The sequence below is a fragment of the Oncorhynchus nerka genome, linkage group LG22 (genome assembly GCF_034236695.1).
Source record: "Oncorhynchus nerka isolate Pitt River linkage group LG22, Oner_Uvic_2.0, whole genome shotgun sequence".
NCBI lineage: Eukaryota > Metazoa > Chordata > Actinopteri > Salmoniformes > Salmonidae > Oncorhynchus > Oncorhynchus nerka.
Genome location: NC_088417.1, coordinates 66,253,429 through 66,273,608, shown reverse-complemented (window position 1 = coordinate 66,273,608; position 20,180 = coordinate 66,253,429). Strand labels below are relative to the sequence as shown.

The window sequence follows — 20,180 nt, the reverse complement described above, 5'->3', positions numbered from 1 at the left end:
TAGCACTGACCAATCCCTGAGGTTTGTAAGACCATGGGTATAATAATAATTAGTCAAAGACTCAGCTTATGCAAAAGGTTAGTAAAGTGTATTCAGAGAACATTCTAAAGTCAAGAATACAAAGACATCCATTTTGTAGCTGTGCACATACTTCCACACAAACAGTAGATATCCTACGCACATACATACACACAAACAGAAGATATCCTATGCACATACTGTCTCACTACCCAGCCGACAGAGATCAGGGAGACCTTGACCTTGAGACGTACTCCCTGTTCTCTCCCAAATCTCTAGTCAGGTCGGCGCCGAATTTTGATCAGACAGTCTGTGTTTAAAATACCATAAAGACCCTAATTCTGACTAGAACTACACATTTATTGATTATAATTTTATACATTCTAATCAATTCCATACAATTTTATGGTTTCAGGGTGGAATATTCTAATCGTTCAATTAACAGATAAATCCCATTAACAACTATGCAGAAATCGCTCCGCCATTTCCTGGTTGCAAAAATTCTATTAGTTTGCCTATTTTCAGTTTGTGACCAAACAAGCCAGTGTAGTGCAGTGAATCATTGTACCATCTAAACCGCTGTGAAATATCTTTTGCATAACCAGTTGGCAATTCTCCAACCGGGATTTTGGGAAAACCAGGGAATTTATTGAATGTTCCCGGAATTTTGCAACCCTAGTTTTAAGTATGAGACTGTATTACTTTGACATAGTCTGGAATTTCAGCCAGCTTTTTGTGTTGCCCAGAAACCATGGTGATTAAGGGATTAAGGATTCAGTGTCAGGTCTGAAAAACAAAATTGTACATGAACTCAAGCTTTCAGTTACACCAACTACAGTGAGCTACAAAAGTATTTGGACAGTGGCACATTTTTTGCTGTTTTGCATCTGTACTCCAGCACTTCGGATTTGAAATGATACTTGAATAATGAAGAGTGAAAAAGTTACACGCACAAATATCATACCCCCCCAAAATGCTAACCTCCCCTTTAATTGTAATGGTCTTGGGGGTATGATATTTGTGTGTCTAACTTTCTCACTCAGTCCTAAATGAATTGTAATAGTATATGCAATCATGGTAGGGTCCAGATTCATGTAGATGTGTTTAGAAACATATTATATTCTTATTTACAAAAAAGTGACTCCAAAATGACACAATACATTATTTACCATTCATTTCTATTGGGCACAAAATAATCTGAAAAAGTCGCAACCAAAACAAACCGCAAATGCATCCAACAAGTTTGTAGTCACACGCCTGATGTAATAATCATTGTGTGCTAGAAATATGGGACCAAATACTGAACCTTTGACTACTATAATACACATCAGTGAATTTGTCCCAATACTTTTAGTCCCCAGAAAGGGGAGGGGGGGGGGGGGAAGACTATGTACAAAAGTGCTGTAATTTCTAAACGGTTCACCCCAATATGGATGAAAATATCCTCAAATTAAAGCTGACAGTTTGCACTTTAATTTCAAATCCAAAGTGCTGGAGTACAGACCCAAAACAACAAAAAATGTGTCACTGTCCCAATACTTTTGTAGCTCACTGTATTTCTCTGAAAACACAATTACAGTATCAGACTGTCAAGTAACAAATTATTGCAGTTCTACTTTTAGGCTGAACATCTAACCCTAAAAATCCAAAGACATATGATAACCCTCTGGATGGCCTGGTGGCCGTGGGGCTCAGACAGCAGGACCTGGCAAGCCTTCACACACACTCTCCTCTTCACGTCCCAATTCTGAGCACTCATACACACTTCCGTCCCATCTCCATTTGGAGTGTCAGTAACGGGGCTGTCTGACCCGTTTGGTTTTCGCTGGCTGAGTACAGTCCATTAGTCATGTTGCTCTGAGCCTCCAGGCTCTGAGCTGCAGCCAAGGCCTTTTCCTCTGAGGGGTCCACCATATTTTTGTGTTGTTAGATAGAGTCGATTACCTACCAGAGAAAGAGTGGAATGAATGAGTTCATTTCACATTGGGTTCAAAGGATGCAACGCCTTCATAAAGTTGGAAGATTAAAACCATACAGAGTCAATATCCATACTTCCATTGAAATTAATTCTGTATGCACAGATCGCCCTGTTGTCACCTGTCTGTGCACATGTGGATAAGACAGATCAATCAGAGCTGCTATGGGTATAAATAGAAGTATTGCCAAGACTTGAACACAAACAGAATCTCCTGAAGTCAGACTCAGACACTTTACTGAGACCTCACCACATCTACTGAAGACATGATCTCCTGTGGAGGATCCCTCTACTGATGGTGCAACATATATCAAGTAGACCTACAAGTAAATCAACTTCACTGCCTCAATTTGAACAAGCAGTGCCAGCAGTACAAGCGGGCAAGCATGCAAGGGCCAGAAGTTACTTTAATATTCGTAGAGCCTGAGAAATAGAACCCTTTACGTTGCCAGAAGCTGTAAAGAAATAAGGGACAGATATAACCAAAATGAATATGAGCTATACTACCTGACCACAGCCAGTGGGGTGGTCAATCAGACCTTCTGTGACATGACCACTGGTGGCTAGTATGCACACAAACAACATTTACGAGAAGTGCAAAGTGGACGACCGCTGGTCCAGCCAGAAGGGAAGTAACCCCAACTGGCCAGAAAGAGAGGGGAACTGGGCCAACAGGGCCACTTTTGGAACAGCAGAGGGCACAACCACCACCAACTTCAAGAATCCTGGGTATTATGACATCATGGTAGAGGACATGTCAGTGTGGCACATTTCCAACAACTTCCCTCTGGAACCTGGCCTCCATCACCACACTTTAATTAAGGGGGAAATCTCTACCAACTCTTCAAGCACTACCCAGTGGGATACAATCTGGGTTTTACATTTGAGTTATTTTGCAGATGCTCTTATGCAGAGCGACTTACAGTAATGAATGCATACATTTTCAGATTTGTTCATACTGGTCCCCCGTGGAAATCAAACCCACAACCCTGGCATTGCAATTGCCATGCTCTACCAATTGAGCCACATTCCTATTGTCTATGACCATGGAGACCCACAAACCACCAGAGACTTATGGACCAAACCCAAGAAATGAGCTTCAGCCTGGCTTCATCACATTCAGAGTGATCAATAACGAAAAGGCAACCATGGCCAGCAGCTCTGGGGTTAAACCAATTGACTGCAACTCTGAAACCTACTGTAATGTGAGTTTTTGGACACTTCCCTGAGAGAGCTCCTATATATATAGTGCGGGGACATCCCGGCATTTGACTGGGATATCTATGGACACGGCAGAGGATGGAGTGCATATAAAGCAGGAGCCGACAACTTGTCCCACAGGAGCTGCACCACCTGGGGATGTAGGCTCCCATCCCAAGGTGGTGGACCCTCCCTTGAGAGCATAACCACTGCCACACTCAGGGTGTTAGGTTCAGTGGGGCAAAAAAGTATTTAGTCAGCCACCAATTGTGCAAGTTCTCCCACTTAAAAATATGAGAGGCCTGTAATTTTCATCATAGGTACACTTCAACTATGACAGACAAAATGAGAAGAAAAAAAATCCAGAAAATCACATTGTAGGATTTTTAATGAATTTATTTGCAAATTATGGTGGAAAATAAATATTTGTTCACCTACAAACAAGCAAGATCTCTGGCTCTCACAGACCTGTAACTTCTTCTTTAAGAGGCTCCTCTGTCCTCCACTCGTTACCTGTATTAATGTCACCTGTTTGAACTTGTTATCAGTATGATGATATAGGCTATCTTAGAGAGATTCGACGGGAAGGAGGAGGGCTGAAGCTCGAAAATGAGGGCACACTGAGATAGGAAAGCCCGACAGGTGCTCGGCTCTCCATTAAAGCATTCCGGGGAGGTAAACCGGGCTCCCGGGAAGGTGGAGTGGCTGGTGGGGCGGCGCTGCTGACCGCTGAGTTACTGAGAGGTGGTGGGGTTACCACCGTGGCAGGCTTCCCCCCAGGCAACCAGCGGAATTGCTCCAGCAGCATGTCCAACGCCCGGTCATGGTGCTAAGCCAATGTTTGGACCCCCTCCTTAAGACCACGAAGCAATTCCTTGTGCCTACCAATGGAGGCTCCTTGGGAGGAAATGGCGTTGCACAGCTGGCCAGGGTCTGCTGGGTCAGTCATGGCTAGTTCGTACTATCAGGTATGAAGGTAAGACCCAGATGCAGACAACGCCGAATAAACAATGGTTTAATAATTCAACAGGGACAGGCAATAGACAGGTCAAGGCAGGCAGGGGTCAGTATACCAGAGGTGGGGCAACGGTACCAGACGGCAGGCAGGCACAGTGTAAATACACTGGGGATAATGAGGAAGATGGCCGACACCTGGAGGGGGGTGGAGACAATCACAAAGACAGGTGAAACAGATCAGGGTGTGAATCCATACAATTGACTTGTTGTCAATGCATTATATTACAGTAAAGAAAGTAAGTAAATAACTAACCATTCTGTAACATCAATTGTATATTAAGATTTGTTGTTGTCTGTTGAAATTATATGTAGGGCCTCCCGGGTGGCGCAGCTGTGCCACCAGAGACTCTGGGTTCGCGCCCAGGCTCTGTCGTAACCGGCCGCGACCGGGAGGTCCGTGGGGCGATGCACAATTGGCCTAGCGTCGTCCGGGTTAGGGAGGGTTTGGCCGGTAAGGAAATCCTTGTCTCATCGCGCACCAGAGACTCCTGTGGCGGGCCGGGCGCAGTGCGCGCTAACCAAGGTTGCCAGATGCACGGTGTTTCCTCCGACTCATTGGTGCGGCTGGCTTCCGGGTTGGATGGCGCTGTGTTAAGAAGCAGTGCGGCTTGGTTGGGTTGTGTATCAGAGGACGCATGACTTTCAACCTTCGTCTCTCCCGAGTCCGTGCGGGAGTTGTAGCGATGAGACAAAATAGTAGCTACTAAACAATTGGATACCACAAAGGGGTAAAATTAAAATTTAAAAATTTAAAAGATATGCAATGGATACTGTGGCAGGTATCCTAGTGGTTAAGAGAGTTGGGCCAGTTCGAATCCCAGGGCAGGCAAGGTGGAAAAATCTGCTGTTCTGCCCTTGTGCAAAGCAGTAAATACCCCAACAACACCAGTTCGCTGACGACATGGATACTTAAGGCAGCCCCCGTGCGTGCACCTCTCTGATATCATAAAAGTCAAATTTCTAAATTGAAGGTACACTACAAATACAATTACAAATATAAGCAGAGTATACCACACATTAGGAACACCTTCCTAATATTGAGTTACACCACCCACTTTTGTTGTCAGAACAGGGCAGGAACTCTACAAGGTGTCGAAAGCGTTCTACAGGGATGCTGGCCAGTGTTGACTCCACAGTTGTGTCAAGTTTGCTGGATGTCCTTTGGGTGGTGGACCATTCTTGATACACACGGGAAACTGTTCTTGACACAAACAGATATGCCTGGCACCTACTACAGTACCATACCCAGTTCAAAGGCACTTTAAATCTATTGTCTTGCTCATTCACCCTCTGAATGGCATACATACACAATCCATGTCTCAATTATCTCAAGGCTTAAAAATTCTTTATTTATTTAATTCATTCTTTAACCTGTTTCCTCCCCTTCATCTACAATGATTGAAGTGGATTTAACAAGTGACAATAAGGGATCATAGCTTTCACCTGGTCAGTCTATGAAATGCGAATGTGATCTTGACTCAGAAAAGGTTGGTGACCACCGACCTAGAGGAAATAGCAGGCTGCCCGTCTCACTTCATCTGGCCACGCCCTGCAACAGCTCTTCTAGTGCCACCCCCCAGTCACCTAACAACCAGCGCACTGTGCCCAGGGTCACGTACAGGGACAGTTGTGTCAGAAGCTGGAAGAGGACAAGAGCCATTACAGTTGGTTCAGATGAGACACAAGAGGCACCACTGTCTTCAACAGAGTAGATATTTCCCAAAAAGTCTACAAAAGTACATTTGCTGACTATACGGTCAGTATCAGTCAATATCGCTCACCATCCCATCAACAGAATAATTATGCAAATCAAATCAAAGTTTATTTGTCACGTGCACCGAATACAACAGGTGTAAAACTTGAAACAGTGAAATGTTTACTTACAGGCTCTAACCAGTAGTGCAAAAAAGGTATTGGGTGAACAATAGGTAAGTAAAGAAATAAAACAACAGTAAAAAGACAGGCTATATACAGTAGCGAGGCTATAAAAGTAGCGAGGCTACATACAGACACAGGTTAGTCAGGCTGATTTAGGTAGTATGTACATGTAGATATGGTTAAAGTGACTATGCATATATGATGAACAGAGAGTAGCAGTAGCGTAAAAGAGGGGGTGGTGGGTGGAGGGACAGAATGCAGATAGTCCTGTTAGCCAATGTGAGGGAGCACTGGTTGGTCGGCCCAATTGAGGTAGTATGTACATAAATGACTATGCATATATGATAAACAGAGAGTAGCAGCAGCGTAAAAAGAGGGGCACACAATGCAAATAGTACGGATAACCATTTGTAAGGTAGAGGTCTTTGGCACCTCTAAGGTAGAGTGAATGGGACAGGTCACTTTCACCAGAGATCTTCGCCAGACTGGCGGGCGTCTTTCAGTAAAACTGGATCGTTTTCCTTTGGCAGCGTCGAAGCTGGAGTCCACGGCGAGATAACAGGGTGATACATTTGATTTGATAAATACACAGCGTGTTCCATTAGCATCAAGTCAGCTATTCAGAGGAACCGTCTTTTTCTCTACCTGCGTTACACAGTGCAATTTTACACCGACATGCAGTTTTATTAATGAAGATGGGTAAATGTTAACAAATTATACTAATTGCCTAGTTGGTTGCTGAATCAGAAGAGCTTAATATTGTAAATATGCATTCTAAACAGGAAAAAATAGGAAAACATTTCAACTTTAAATTAGTGCTCTTTACATGCAACAGAGAGCAGGTGATCACTCAGCTCTCCTTTCCCAGGGGCCTCCTGCAGAGCACCTGCGATGTCACCTTTCCACAGTCTCGGGTACACCACAGACTCATAGTGACCTGCCTCCACACACCTATAGAATACCTACTCATTCAAGGGTTTTTCTTTATTTTTACTATTTTCTACATTGTAGAATAATAGTGAAGACATCAAAACTAGGAAATAACACATATAGAATCATATAGTAACCAAAATAGTGTTGAACAAATCAGAAAATATTTTAGATTCTTCAAAGTAGCCACCCTTTGCCTTGATGACAGCTTTGCCCCCAGTGATGCGTTGTGCATCTGTCCTTTGGTCTAATGAGTCCAAATGAGAGATTTTCTGTTCCTACCTTCATTCATAGTTTTGATGTCTTCACTATTGTTATACAATGTAGAAAATAGTAAAAATAAAGAAAAACCCTTGAATGGGTATGTGTGTCTGTGTTCCTGACTGTGGCCAGGTTGAGACAGTCCTGCTGGAGGTCTTCCCTGGGCCGGTGGTCCAGGAGCGAGGCTTCCTCTTCTTTAGAGACACCTCATGAAGAAAAGACAGCAAACACTAAAGGGGGTTGCAGTGGATGGAGACTGATCATGCAGACTTATACTTGTCATGATAAGTAAATGAATAGGACTTGTAACTGTGTGTTAGTTGACATAGGGTGCTGTGGTTTTCCTGGTCAGGTCAGTGGTCAGGAAAAACTCAGGGCTCTATGAACAATAATGTTCTTGTTGGTTTCTCCACTTTTTTCATTTCTTTCTTTACAGTTAATAAGGATTTCCCTCTATTGTGTACTTTCTCCACCACTGGTCTGTCCATTTAATTACTGGATGAAGAAACTGAAAGGAAATGAGTAGTATGTGTGACATGATAATTCTTAACTTGTATGGAAGCAATTAAAGATGCAATTAAAGATGACTGGATTGAGACAGCCTGAATGTAATGGTGGACTGGACATGGCTACAGTGCTACCTGTCACAGATGAGATACTAGTGGTCAACTCCACAGTGATGCTCTGTGTTTGTTACCTTTGGGGGGCTTGGGAACTCCTGCTTGGACACGGCCCACTCCTGCACAGTGAAGTAATTTGCTCCCGTCCAGACCTGGTCTGGGTCCACAGGAGACCACTGGACACACTGCTGCCGGCCCCTGTGAGCCCTGTGGTTACAAATCCCCTCCTTCTTCTGCACATCCCACAACTGAGGATCACATATAGAACAGTAGTTTTAATAGAATATAATAATAATATAATACATTGCAATTCAATAGCGGCTGATTGGAATTTGTAGCAGCAAAACCCTATTCCCATCTACAGTATATACAGTAATGTTTATGCATTGGGACTGACTTGTGCTGTACCATCACGACAGACGTGACCAGTCGCCTGTCGTGATGGGGCCTCCAGCCAGGCCGGTCATCTTGGCAGTGTGAACCGCCAGGCTCCAATACACCTCGGTCAACACAACGGGATTCTCTAGGGGAGTCTCTGAACACAGACAAGAAAAAAAAGAGCATTTTAGAAATTAAAATACTGTGAAATTAACCAGAAATTGTTAACTCGTACCAAAAATGTAAAACAGCATATACAGTGAGGGGGAAAAGTATTTGATCCCCTGCTGATTTTGAACGTTTGCCCACTGACAAAGAAATGATCAGTCTATAATTTTAATGGTAGGTCTATTTGAACAGTGAGAGACAGAATAACAACAAAAAAATCCAGAAAAACGCATGTCAAAAATGTTATAAATTGATTTGCATTTTAATGAGGGAAATAAGTATTTGACCCCCTCTCAATCAGAAAGATTTCTGGCTCCCAGTTGTCTTTTAAACAGGTAACGAGCTGAGATTAGGAGCACACACTTAAAGGGACACCTGTCCACAGAAGCAATCAATCAATCAGATTCCAAACTCTCCACCATGGCCAAGACCAAAGAGCTCTCGAAGGATGTCAGGGACAAGATTGTAGACCTACACAAGGCTGGAATGGGCTACAAGACCATCGCCAAGCAGCTTGGTGAGAAGGTGACAACAGTTGGTGCGATTATTCGCAAATGGAAGAAACACAAAAGAACTGTCAATCTCCCTCTGCCTGGGGCTCCATGCAAGATCTCACCTTGTGGAGTTGCAATGATCATGAGAACGGTGAGGAATCAGCCCAGAACTACACGGGAGGATGTTGTCAATGATCTCAAGGCAGCTGGAACTATAGTTACCAAGAAACAATTGGTAACACACTACGCCGTGAAGGACTGAAATTCTGCAGCGCCCGCAAGGTCCCACTGCTCAAGAAAGCACATATACATGCCCGTCCGAAGTTTGCCAATGAACATCTGAATTGTTCAGAGGACAACTGGGTGAAAGTGTTGTGGTCAGATGAGAGCTCTTTGGCATCAACTCAACTCGCCGTGTTTGGAGGAGGAGTCATGCTGCCTATGACCCCAAGAACACCATCCCCACCGTCAAACATGGAGGTGGAAACATTATGCTTTGGGGGTGTTTTTCTGCTAAGGGGACAGGACAACTTCACCGCATCAAAGGGACGATGGAGGGGGCCATGTACCGTCAAATCTTGGGTGAGAACCTCCTTCCCTCAGCCAGGGCATTGAAAATGGGTCGTGGATGGGTATTCCAGCATGACAATGACCCAAAACACACGGCCATGGCAACAAAGGAGTGGCTCAAGAAGAAGCACATTAAGGTCCTGGAGTGGCCTAGCCAGTTTCCAGACTTTAATCCCATAGAACATCTGTGGAGGGAGCTGAAGGTTCGAGTTGACAAACGTCAGCCTTGAAACCTTAATGACTTGGAGAAGATCTGCAAAGAGGAGTGGGACAAAATCCCTCCTGAGATGTGTGCAAATCTGGTGGCCAACTACAAGTAACGTCTGACCTCTGTGATTGCCAACAAGGGTTTTGCCACCAAGTACTAAGTCATGTTTTGCAGAGGGGTCAAATACTTATTTCCCTCATTAAAATGCAAATCAATTTATAACATTTTTGACATGTGTTTTTCTGGATTTTGTTGTTGTTATTCTGTCTCTCACTGTTCAAATAAACCTACCATTAAAATGATAGACTGATAATTTCTTTGTCAGTGGGCAAATGTACAAAATCAGCAGGGAATCAAATACTTTTTTCCCTCACTGCATATCATATACAAACGGGACAGTAATGGTATACACAGTGTATGCAGTGCATTCAGAAAGTATTCAGACCTCTTGACTTTTCCCACATTTTGTTACGTTACAGCCTTCTACAGTATATACAGTCTTATTACAGCCTTGTTCTAAAATTTATCAAATAAAAACATGTCATCATCAATCTACACACAATACCCATAAGGACAAAGCGAAAACAGTTTTTTTTGTGCAGATGTATTAAAACTTAAACAGATACCTTATTTACATAAGTATTCAGACCCTTTGCTTAGCGACTCAAAATTGAGCTCAGGTGCATCCTGTTTCCATTGATCATCCTTGAGATGTTTTTTGAGATGTTTCTACAACTTAATGTGGTAAATTCAATTGATTGGACAATGATTTGGAAAGGCACACACCTGTCCATATAATGTCCCACAGTTGACAATGGATGTCAGAGCAGAAACCAAGCCATGAGGTTGAAAGGAATTGTCCGTAGAGCCCAGAGACAGGATTGTGTCGAGGCACAGATCTGGGGAAGCGTACTAAAACATTTCTGGGGCATTGAAGGTCCCCAAGAACACAGTGGCCTCCATCATTCTTAAATGGGAGAAGTTTGGAACCACCAAGACTCTTTCTAGAGCTGGCCGCCTGGACAAACTTAGCAATAGGGGGAGAAGGGCCTTGGTCAGGGAGGTGACCAAGAGCCCGATGATCACTTTGACAGAGCTCTAGAGTTCCTCTGTGGAGATGGTAGAAAGTTCCAGAAGGACAACCATTTCTGCAGCACTCCACCAATATGGCCTTTTGTGGTAGAGTGGCCAGACATAAGCCGCTCCTCAGTAAAAGGCAGATGAAATCCCGCTTGGAGTTTGACAAAAGGCACCTAAAGAGCCTCAGACCATAAGAAACCAGATCCTCTGGTTTGATGAAACCAAGATTGAACCCTTTGGCCTGAATGCCAAGCGTCACGTCTGGATGAAACCTGGCACCATCCCTATGGTGAAGCATGGGGGTGGCAGCATCATGCTGTGGGGACATTTTTCAGCGGTAAGGACTGGAAGACTAGTCAGGATCTAGGGAAAGATTAATGAAGCAAAGTACAGAGAGATCCTTGATGAAAACCTGTACCAGAGCGCTCAGGACTTCAGACCGGGGTGAAGGTTCACCTTCCAACAGAACAACGACCCTAAGCACACAGCCAAGAGGACGCAGGAGGGGCTTCGGGATAGGTCTCTGAATGTCCTTGAGTGGCCCAGCCAGAGCCTGGACTTAAACCCGATCGAACGTCTCTGGAGAGACCTGAAAATAGCTGTGTAGCATCACTCCCCATCGAACCTGACAGAGCTTGAGAGGATCTGCAGAGAAGAATGGAAGGAACTCCCCAAATACAGGTGTGCCAAGGTTTAAGCGTCATCCCTGTCACAGATTCCTCCGGTACTGTTGCTCATTCCGAACACCAGCTCCGGAGTCTACGTCACCGGCATCTAGGTGTCACTGAACTGTTTCATTACGGACACATGGTCCCGTTCCCCTTGATTAGTAATTCTATGTATATGTGCCCTCTGTTCACCATTGTTTGGTCGGTTATTGTTCCCATGTCCATTGGTCTTGTGAGTATCTGTGCTTTGTTGTTTCGGCTTTCATGCTGCTTGTATTGTGTACTCGCTATTACGGGTCTCGTCCTGTGCATTGTTTACAGGTCTCGTCCTGTGCATTATTACTATGGGTATTCATTAGAGGTTTAACCTCGCTCTTTTGTTTGGGTTTACATCCCTGTGTTTTGTATACGTGTTTGTCTTGGGCTTCGTCCTCGTGCTTTTCATGGCATGTTGTATTTTTGGGTAGAGTATTAAAACCCCCTATTACGTATTCCTGTGCCTGTCTCCAATCATTTATACAATGTGACAATACCCCCAAAACTCAAGACTGTAATCGTTGCCAAAGGTGCTTCAACAAAGTACTGAGTAAAGGGTCTGAATCATATGTAAATGTGATATTTCAGGTTTCTATTTTTAGAAATGTGCAAAAATGTCTAAAAACCTGTTTTTGCTTCGTCATTGTGTGTAGATTGATGGGGGGGAAAACAATTGAATCTATATTAGAATATGGCAGTAACATAACAAAATGTGCAAAAAGCCAAGGGGTCTGAAAAATTTCTGAATGCACTGTATATGGTAGATATGTAAAACTAAAGGTCTAAGAACAACAACATTGACGTATACGCTGATTCTGTGAGCTAGTTTATTTGCAAGTGCATCGGTGATGTTGTACCCACTGTGACTATTAAAACCTTCCCGAACCAGAAACCATGGATTGATGGCAGCATTCGAGCAAAACTGAAAGAGCGAACCACCGCTTTTAATCATGGCAAGGTGACTGGAAACATGAACGAATACAAACAATGTAGCTATTCCCTCCGCAAGGCAATCAAACAAGAAAAGCTTCAGTATAGAGACAAAGTAGAGTCGCATATTCAACGGCTCAAACACGAGACGTATGTGGCAGGGCCTACAGTCAATCACGGATTACAAAAAGAAAACCAGCCCCGTTGCGGACATCAACGTCTTGCTCCCAGACAAATTAAACAACTGCTTTGCTCGCTTTGAGGACAATACAGTGCCACTGATATGTCCCACTACCGAAGCCTGTGGGCTCTCCCTCATCGTGGCCAACGTGAGTAAAACATTTAAACGTGTTAACCATCGCAAGGCTGCTGGCCCAGATGGCATTCCTAGCCGCGTCCTCAGAGCATGCACAGACCAGCTGGCTGGTGTGTTTACGGACATATTCAATCAATCCCTATCCCCGTCTGCCGTGCCCACATGCTTCAAGATGGCCACCAATGTTCCTGTTCCCAAGAAAGCGAAGGTAACTGAACTAAATGACTATCGCCCCGTAGCACTCCTGTCATCATGAAGTCCTTTGAGAGACTAGCCAAGGATCATATCACCTCCACCCTACCTGATAACCTAGACCCACTCCAATTTGCTTACCGCGCCAATATGTCCACAGACGACGCAATCAGCATCCCACTGCACACTGCTCTGATTGTAGAATAATAATGAAGACATCAAAACAATGAATTAACAAATATGGAGTCATGTAGTAACTCAAAAGTGTTAAACAAATCAATATATATTTTATATTTGAGATTCTTCAAAGTAGCTACCTTTTGCCTTGATGACAGCATTAGACACTCTTGGCATTCTTTCAACCAGCTTCACCTGGAATGCTTTTCCAACAGTCTTGAAGGAGTTTCAACATATACTGAGAACTTGTTTGCTGCTTTTCCGTCACCCTGCAGTCTATCTCATTCCAAATCATCTCAAATGGGTTGAGGTAGTGTGATTCTGGGGGCCTGGTAATCTGATGCAGCACTCCATCACTCTCCTTCTTGGTCAAATATTCCTTACACAGCCTGGAGGTGTGTTGGTTCACTGTCCTGTTGAAAAACAAATGATAGTCCCACTAAGGGAAAACCAGATGGGATGGTGTATTGCTGCAGAGTGCTGTGATAGCCATGCTGGTTAAGTGTGCCTTGAATTCTAAATAAATCACAGACAGTCTCAGCAGCAAAGCACATGCGGAGATCCTCCGTTCACCTACTCTGAGTCTTACAAATTCTTACAAAGACACAGCAGTTGGAACCAAAAATCGCAAATTTGGACTCATCAGAACATAGGATAGATTTTCACCGGTCTAATGTCAATTGCTCTTGTTTCTTGGCCCAAGCAGGTCTGTTCTTATTGTTGATGTCCTTTAGTTGTGGTTACTTTTCAGTCATTTGACCATGGCCTGATTCACGCAGTCTCCTCTGAACAGTTGATGTTGAGATGTGTCTGTTACTTGAACTCTGTGAAGCATTGATTTGAGCTGAAATTTCTACTTTGGTAACTCTAATGAACTTATTGGGTCTTCCTTTCCTGTGGTGGTCCTCATGAGAGCCAGTTTCATCATAGCACTTCATGGTTTTTGCGACTGCAACTGAAGAAACTTGTTGAAATTGCCCTCATTGACCGCATTGACTGACCTTCATGTCTTAATGCAATGATGGACTGTCGTTTCTCTTTGCTTATTTGAGCTGTTCTTGAGATAATATGGACTTGGTCTTTTACCAAATAGGGCAGTCTCCTGTTTACCACCCCTACCTTGTCACAGCTGATTGGCTCAAACACATTAGGAAGAAAATAAATTCCACAAATTAACTTTTAACAAGGCACACCTTTTAATTGAAATGCATTTCATGTGACTACCTCATAAAGCTGGTTGAGAAAATGTAAAGATTGTGCAAAGCTGTCATCAAGGCAAAGGGTGGCTACTTTGAAGAATCTCAAATAAAATATTATTTGGATTTGTTTAACAGTTTTTTGGTTACTACATGATTGCATATGTGTTGTTTCATATTTTGATGTCTTCACTATTATTCTACAATGTAGAATAGTAAAAATAAAGAAAAACCCTTGAATGAGTAGGTGTCCCCCATTTTTGCCCTAAGAACAGACTCAATTTGTCAGGGCATTAACCCTACAAGGTGTTGAAAAAAACATTACACATGCTGACTCCAATGCTTCCCACAGTTGTGTCAAGTTGGGTGGATGTCCTTTGGGTTGTGGACCATTTTTGATACACAGGGGAAACTGTTGAGCGTGAAAAACCCAGCAGTGTTGTAGTTCTTGACACAAAATGGTGTGCCTGGCACCTACTACCATACCCTGTTCAAAAGCACTTAAATCTTTTGTCTTGTCCATTCACCCTCTGAATGGCACACATACACAATCAATGTCTCAAACGTCTCAAGGCTTAAAAATCCTTCTTTAAAATCTCTTCCCCGTCATCTACACTGATTGAAGTGGATTTAACAAGTGACATCAATAAGGGATCATAGCTTTCACCTGAATTTACCTGATCAGTCTATGTCATGGAAAGAACAGGTGTTCGTAATGTTTCATACACTCAACATATATCTTCCAAAACCATTAGTTTTACATTGCTACCATTCCAAATAGAGCCCTCTGCCGGCTCACTGCTGCCTCTGCACCCCATTTACCCTCTGCATCATACCTTGAGATGTGCACTCTTGTCTTTAACACAGATCATACAACATATCAACAGGAGATTTAAACACTCAGATCTCAAAATATGATTCGGCACCAGCATACACACCAGGGGAACTCCCCTCACCTATGACGGCGGTCGTGGACCTAGACTACGGCGTTGCTGGATCCAGAGGCCAGGAAGTTCTACAGCATGGGCAGGGAGCTGTGGTCATGGTGTCAGCGCAGCACGTTGATGATCTTATGGTGCTGCTGGATGGTCGGACCTGGTACACCTCTATGGACCTGAGAGAGACAAAACCAGGAATTATAGTTGCCCCAATATAATTTTAAGCACTTTGAGACCTAGTTAAATGGATACATAAATAAAATGACCACATTCAAATAACTTTTTCCCAAAGTGCATTTAAACTTCGTAATACATTTTACAGTAAAACCGTCAGTACAGCTACAGTCTCCTTTTAGACAGGCACTCATCAATCATTTTAGATGACAGTTGCCTCCAGTTAATTCTCCAGGCCTATACACAGTTTAAGGGAAGACGACTCTCCCGTCCTCATTGCCAATGGCCACAACTTTACCATCTGGTTTCCAGCTGAGATCTGTGTGGGGTGGCAGCTTGTGCTGCAGAAAATAGAACATGACCTTCAAAATGTATTCAAATTAACACCATTATATTCAATTGCACGTCACCACATGCAGTGACTGGGTAAAATACTTAGGGAGTTATGTAGAGGGTCCTGCTGAAAAGTAATAGATAAATACATAAATGTAGAGAGCCTCTCCATCTCACCATGATGCTGTTGGTGTACTTGATGACCCTGTCAATGTCTGTGGCCACTCCTGTCAGTTTCCAGGGGTTATGCTGTAGGATGAGGCCCTCTCCAGCACAGCTATACAGGCTGTAGGACAGACAGTCTCCTGCTCCACTAGGAGATTACACACTGACTGTTACACACTGTTTTAGCACCCTGTTGTCTCTCTTATTCACGCACACACACACACACACACACACACACACACACACACACACACACACACACACACACACACACACACACACACACACACACACACACACACACACACACACACTTGCAAAGGCATACAGACCATCATACTCATCCAGCGTATATTATGGTAAAGTCTGACACAACACTAATCAGTCAACGATAACCCTCAAGAGGTCACATCTCAATCTCAATGTTCACATGCCACTCTGGGCCACCAGCAGGAGGAGGAGCCACGCCAGCAAAAAGTATCTAAACAAATTAACATGGTCTTTGTTGGTTTAGAAACCATCAGCAGATCCTTCACACAGCAGCAATTATGTTTACTGTTTCAAAAGGCTGAATGACGGATATGGTAATCAAAATGTCATCTGCCGGAAGCTGGTAAAATTAACTTTCCACCATCTTGATTTCCCAATGAACGGCTCAGGGAGAGAGGTAAGCGTTTTCTCAACTCAATTATGGAGTATATTACAAAAGCGTCAAGAGATGTTTTCTGCTGACTCATGGCTTTGGCACAACGCCCACTCGCAGAAGTTGTTGGGTCAGAGAGTGCTCAGCATACAGTACACACACTTAGATAGACTTAAGAGCTTACCAATTGACAGAGGGGTGACTGGGGGTTCCCAGGCTAATGTGTACACAGCCTTTTTGTGATAAGTGCTGGATACCTGAGGAGGCCTGGGAACAACACAATAAAGACCATTCATTAATGTCATAACAGATATGAAATGTAATTATCTTGGTGAGAAATTACGATAATCACTAACAGTTTGAATTTGATTAAACCGCCACTATACAGTATCTCAGATATAAATAGATGTATAAATATAGCAGCCTGGTCTCATAGACTAGACGTACCATAATAAACGTAAAGTAAATGAAAATCCGGACCTCTCAAATTTGTATGATTGGTTACGTTTGGTATGGTTACATAAGACAGAAGGTTTCTTAAGGAAAAAAAGGCTAAAACTAAAGTTGGGTGGTTGGTTGGGAAGGATGGATGGATGGTTGGGCCTATAACGCATAACGCAAACGTTTAGCAACCCAAAGGTTGTGTGTTCAAAAATCATTACAAACAGCATTTTTACAGATTTTGCAACTACTTACTACATTTTAGCTACTTAGCTGACCCTTCACCTTTAACATAATTCCTAACCCTAACCTTAACCCCTAACCCCTAGTAGGCTTGGGTGGTATCCAGATTGTAATACTTTTATACCAACCTTGTAACATCCCGGGATATTCGTTAATACCGGCACTGAACACAAGGGGTGAAATTTTCAAACCCCACTGAGCCTCTGAGATTCGAAGGTTACCAATGCTAACAAGTACATGTAAAATTCCATATCGAATGCTAAATAAATGCTAACGAGCATTGCAAGCATTTTATACAGTCTCTGACCTAAACTATTTGCAGGACAGAAATGCCAGCTCATAAACTTATGCAAGTAACTAAAAAATGCTGCACGCACAAAACAAATATTAGACAGCAAAGCTCTTGATCCATGAGAGAAGTCTCTGCTGTTACCAAGCAAAGCTTGAATTTGCAAGAAGCTAAGCACTTGGCTAGATAGTTAACTAGCTACTAAATTAGCAAACCAAATGCACAACTGCAGAGCATTTAGCACATTTTAGTCAGTTAACTTAATAGTTATAAAATATCTAGCTGGTAAACATTTTGTTGTGAATTCCATACCATAACTAGATCACGTGGCGCGTGCTGCACAACAGTGAGGTTCTGGTCTCTCGTCGTTGTGTACTTGTAAAAAAAATAAAACGTGACAGGAGAAATGAAGAAGACAATCTTCTTTATCTCCTAACGTATTGCGCAAGTTTATGACAGGTATTCACTTAAAAAGTAGCTACAAGTATTAAATTGTATAAACATTTTTTAAATAAATCGTTTCAACGGTATTGAAGAACCATCCCTGAAGCAATTTCTAAATACCCCGGTATACGGTATATAGGGTTTACATCTCAAGCCTAACCCATAGCCTAGCTAACGTAAGCCACCTAGCTAACGTTAGCATTAGCCACCTAGCTAATGTTAGCGTTAGCCACCTCACTAACATTAGCCACAACAAATTGGAATTTGTAAAATATTTAGATTTTTTTTTTTTTTAATTCATAAGATATTGTACAGATGATTGACATCTACAAATTAATACATACCATACGAAATGTAACATATACTAATTTCATTGTCCCGGATTTACATTTACTATTTTACACAGATGCGCTAGCCATCTTCACGTTTACCATAAACCAGTAGACAATAACTGATGTCAATATGCCCTAAGAGTCTCTTACCGCTGTGACTTTGGACTTGAAGCCCTGCCAGAAGGTCTTGGTGTCGTACTTGTTCTGGATGGAGAGGCTGCTCCACACTCAGATCATGCAGTCTCCCACCCCCAGGGCCAGGCAGCCACACAGGAGAGAAGATCAGGGGGTACACAAGGTGGAGGTCCCACATGATCAGCTCACCCCTACACACACAGGGGGAAGTTAGTACAAAATGACTGCTCAAAATACTAAGTATTGTCAAGTTGCCGACTTAATCATATTTATAATGAATAATGGTACTATCCTCAATTATGTTTTCATAGTTCATACCCAAAGCAGCTTGACACGACTTGTGATGGCTTCCCCTTGGGCTAGTGCACAGTGAGCCAGATTCTCTCCTTGACCCCCGGGTTCACCTCTGTCCCTCTTCTCTTCAGGAACGGCAGCTTCATGGTCATCACACCTGACAGAGGAGGGGGACATAATCATCTTTAACTCCAAGAGATGGGACTCTCTTAAAGAGCAGACTGCACCAACTCTCAATAGTTGTATGATAACCATAAAAGGCTATGGAGCATGCAGGTTGATAACTCAGTTAGGTTGTTGTCTTACCTTTGCCCTTCAGCGTGCTCCAGATTCTCCTTGTCTGGTCCTTGCTCCAGGATGCAAGATAACACCCCTTCTCTGTGCCCTCTGTTACCCCATTGGTTGTTTCTGAAATATAATTTTGTCAATCAAAGGGGTAAAATGTCTTCTGTTAACCAGATCTGATGACTACAAATACTGTAGATAGTCTTCTCAGCATGCCATTTGTCACTGACTGAATACATTCTGTACATTTGAACCTCGGTGTTGTTGTTGGGCATGCTGTAAAGCACCTCTTTATTGGGCAGTGGGGCCCAGGCCAGGGTGTGGATCTCATCGTCATGGCCACGGAGATGATGCACTACCTCACCCTTCTTACTGATGTCAATCAGCACAATCATGCATTTTTTGTACCTAAGAGAGAGAGATTGAGATACATAGCCGTCTGGAATGCATTCCTGGGAAGTAATTTGTCCCTGGTATTTGCAGTGCGTGACGGATGCATTTGAATGGATTCTGTAAAGCACACTTCTCAGCATGAGCAGTTATTGTAGCTCAGTTGGTAGAGCATGGTGCTTGTAATGCCAAGGTAGTGGGTTTGATTCCCCAGACCAACCATTTGTAAATTGTATGCACACCTGACCAAGTCTCTTTAGATAAAAGTACAAAACTTGAGAAGGGTTAAACTATATCAGTTTGCTTGTTTAACAAACTGTTTTTATTAATTTGATTAATAATTGTTTTTTGTTCATATGGTTAGCTAATTCTATATGTCCTATCAGATAATATTTATATATAAATATGATCAGGGGTATAACTTTCACTGGGGACAGGGGAGACATGTCCATTCTGAAATTTGATTTTTGTTCACCCCAGTTTTATTTATTTTATTTATTTTTATTTCACCTTTATTTAACCAGGTAGGCTAGTTGAGAACAAGTTCTCATTTGCAACTGCGACCTGGCCAAGATAAAGCATTATCATTGGAATGTGATACAAAACGATGCAACAGTGTGCTTTAGGACCATGCAGACACATCTGAGCGGTCGGGTAGGTTGTTTGGAGTTTTTATCTGACTGGATAAAAACTGTATTTCTAAAACCAAAGTTGTGTCCCTGAATATTATGCATTTTAACAATAAAACGAGAAGAGACCACA

At 42.9% G+C, this 20,180-nt stretch overlaps 2 pseudogenes; one reads left to right on the top strand and one right to left on the bottom strand.

Annotated features, from left to right (window-relative positions):
- The first annotated feature begins 769 nt into the window (after positions 1 to 769).
- LOC135563710 (intelectin-like) lies at positions 770 to 4,026 on the top strand (annotated as a pseudogene).
- A 1,718-nt stretch (positions 4,027 to 5,744) lies between these two features.
- Positions 5,745 to 19,423, bottom strand: LOC135563709 (gem-associated protein 5-like; annotated as a pseudogene).
- Between the last annotated feature and the right edge of the window lie 757 nt (positions 19,424 to 20,180).